The sequence below is a fragment of the Protobothrops mucrosquamatus genome, unplaced genomic scaffold, assembly GCF_001527695.2.
Source record: "Protobothrops mucrosquamatus isolate PMUCROS unplaced genomic scaffold, P.Mucros_1.0 scaffold760, whole genome shotgun sequence".
Taxonomy (NCBI): Eukaryota; Metazoa; Chordata; class Lepidosauria; order Squamata; family Viperidae; genus Protobothrops; species Protobothrops mucrosquamatus.
In genome coordinates, this window is record NW_015387029.1 from 220,414 (window position 1) to 223,998 (window position 3,585).

Consider the following 3,585-nt stretch of genomic DNA (forward strand, 5'->3'; position numbering starts at 1 on the left):
CTGTAATCTATAAGATATTTGCAGCAGCTTTTCAGGATTATGTGGGTGGATTTTCCAGTGTTTTAGAACAGTAGAAATGACCAGCCTTATCCCACATTCCTAATGTAGTCCAGCATTTATGACAATTTTGAACTTCTACCAGTAAGAGCAAAGGAAAGTTAAGGGGGTTCTTTCCTGTCAGAGATCATGTTCTTCCTAAATGAAGAATGAAGCTTTTTTTTCCTACATGAAACAGACCAGGCTAGCTGGAGCTGAACACATTTTTCATGAATAATATAGAAAGATTTGCCTTTTTCGTCTCCCATGAAATGCACAAAGGGTCGTTCTATCACTTTCTTTGTGGATTGGCCATGGCATAAAAAGGGACAGTCATGCCATAGTAGAGGGAAGGAGGGAGGAATAATGAGGGAGAGATGATGCTCATGGGAAATGTCCCTGGAATCCTCAGACCAAGATCTGATTTCTTGATTTCAGATGCTGCTCACTGTGATCCCTGCCCAGAAGACAAATATCCCAACAAGGACAAGGACCAATGCATTGCCAAGAAAATCCACTTCCTTTCCTATCAAGACATTCTGGGATACGCTTTAGTGTCTCTCACTCTTTTTCTCTTTGTGATCACATTGGGAGTTCTGGCGATTTTCCTTAAGCATTGTGACACACCAATTGTCAAGGCTAATAATCGAGATCTCATGTACATCCTCCTGGTCTCCCTCCTGTTCTGTTTCCTCTGTTCCTTCCTCTTCATTGGTCAACCTGTGAATTTCACCTGTGTTTTCCGACAAACTACCTTTGCCATTCTCTTTTCCCTTGCAGTTTCCTCTGTCTTGGCAAAAACTGTCATGGTGGTTCTGGCCTTCATGGCTACCAAACCAGGGAGTAGAGCAAAGAAATTCTTAGGAAAACAATTGACCAACTCCATTGTCTTAGCCTGTCCCCTGGTCCAAGTAGTTCTTTGTGCCACCTGGCTGGTAACCTATCCCCCATTTCTCAACTTGGACTTCCACTCCTTGATTGGAGAGATTATCTTGGAATGTAATGAAGGCTCAGCTTCAATGTTTTACACTGTCCTTGCTTACCTGGGTTTTCTGGCCCTCATCAGTTACACAGTGGCCTTTCTGGCTAGGAAGTTGCCTGACAGCTTTAATNGTTCATTACTTTCAGCATGCTGGTCTTTTGCAGTGTTTGGATCACCTTCCTCCCCACCTACCTGAGCACCAAAGGAAAGTCCATGGTGGCCGTGGAGATCTTCTCCATCTTGGCCTCTGGGGCTGGTCTCTTAGCTTGCATCTTTTTCCCCAAATGCTTCATTATCCTATTGAGGCCCCATTTGAATTGCAGAGAGGGTATAATGAGGCATAAGAATATCTGACTTATACAGGGACTGGGAACTCTTGTTCTGAGTTTGATGCATTTTTGTGAATCTGATTTCTTAAATTTCTTAAAAATACTGAAATACTTTTTCCCTAAATGCTACATTATCCTATTGAGGCCACATCTGAATTGTAGGGAAAATATGATAAGGAACAAAAATCTCTAACTAAGGAAGGCATAAGGAAGATCTTTATTTTTGAGACATGATTAGTAGCTGATGATATTTCTAAAATATGATAGTAGAGAAGAAGGAACATGTCTATTTAATAATGCCTTATCATCTGCTATAACTGGTTACAATAAAAGTCAGTTGAGTTGGGTGATACAGAAATTCAATCAATCAATCCATCTGTTGTCAGCAGGAATCATGCAGCTTTTTTACCCCATGTCTTCCAGTCATCCCCAGTGATGCCTAGTGCACTATTCAGAAATAAAAGTTGGTGTTAAATATATGTTATTTCAAGAAGCATATTTTGTCATTTTATTTCTTTTAATTAAATATTTTACTATTTTAGTATTTTAAAGGGTTATATTCCAATGTTTTTAAGCATATATGTTTGTTTCCATAGTCTTCTGTGAATCATAGAATTCTCTGCTACTGTTCTTTTTTTTTTGTGGTAGAGATTGAAATCTCAATCTATTACCCAATTCTGCTGTGATGTCTCTTCAATTGGCAAAGTTTATGGTTAGGATGAGAAAATAATATCTGTATGCACACATTGCTTTAACTATCTCTTGTGCCATGTCATATCTCAGAATAATGGAATAAATGAGTTGAAAGGGACCTTGTAGGTCTTCTAATCCAACCCCCTGCTCAGGCAGGAAACCCTATATCTCAGTGCTTCTCAGTAAACCATGATGCTCTATGATAATTGTGCCCCCATAGGGTTTGTACAGGGCTAATTCAATCTAGGCCTCACATCAATAACTCATTCATATTTGGGTCCAAACAAAATGCAAAAACAACAAAGAGAAGGCAAACTTGAGCTTTCCTGTCATGTTCCCCAATGCTTTTCTCATTGTAGATTAATACCCAAGAATTACCAGCATTTCATGGCCTTGGTGTTCGCCATCAAAAAGGTCAACAAGGATTTGAATGTTCTCCCCAACATCACACTTGGCTTCCACATCTATGATAATTGCCAGATTACAATGAGGATTTCCTTATTCAGCCTCTCCCTGCTCTCCACATGAGGCCAAATGGTTCCAGGCTATAAATGTGACGGGCAGGACCCTCTGCTCTCTGTCGTTGGAGGTGATAACCCTAAATCCTCAAGGCTGATGGCCTCAATCTTTGGGAGCTTCAAGGTCCCATAGATAAGAGGGCACCATTGTTGTAATATGAAGTAGACAGACAAAGGAAGTGCACATAGACATCAAAGGGAAAACCTTGGAGTTTTGCAGAGCACATGAAGTCTATGTGACTTAGAGAATCCATGATTTAGTAGACTTCATTTTTATATTTAATGTCTCAAGACAGGTTTTATATAACCCCAAAGAAATAATTTTATGTACTTGACAAAAGGAATTCCTAACATTGTTCATAAAAGTGTAGCCACCATTTCAGTTTGAGGTTGATGTTTTGTTCCTTGGCTTCTGATCTGTCACAACTAAGCAAAATGTACAACTGGTGGTTCTTCCTATGAACAGAAGAAGCTAAGTTTGCTACTCAAAGTGAGTTAGCCTGACAGGTGGGGCAAAAAGCCACACAAGGGTGAGCCCTAAACTGACCATAAAACTATACTTTGTCTTTGAAAAAAGAATCTCCCTTTCTCCAGCTTGGTGTTGGCTTTGAGTTCACTCAGGGAGATAGGAGAGTTTATACTTCCTTCTTCCGGATTAATCCCAGTGAATTTTCACAATATGTGGGTTTAGTCCAGCTGCTCCTGCATTTCCAGTGGAACTGGGTTGGCCTTGTGGCCCCTGAAGACGACAGTGGGGAACGTTTCATCTCATCTCTGACACCGATGCTCAAGGAGAAGGACATCTGCCTGGCCTTCACTGAAATGTTGAAATGTGAGGAAAGTCTTTTTACAACAATGAAATTTCCTCGTATTTTCAAAAGGTGGTTTAAAGCTGAAGTTATTATTCTGTTTGGAGATTCCAACAGTATTGAGAAGATTCCAATGTTTCTGACTATCTGTGGAGATTTTGAAAAAGCAACATTTCAAAAAGTTTGGATCTTAACTTCCCATTGGAAATTTAGTGTGG

The 3,585-nt window shown here is 40.0% G+C and overlaps 1 pseudogene; it reads left to right on the plus strand.

Annotated features, from left to right (window-relative positions):
* Positions 1 to 2,568, plus strand: part of LOC114922746 — a 5,765-nt pseudogene extending 3,197 nt beyond the window's left edge.
* The last annotated feature ends 1,017 nt before the right edge of the window (positions 2,569 to 3,585 follow it).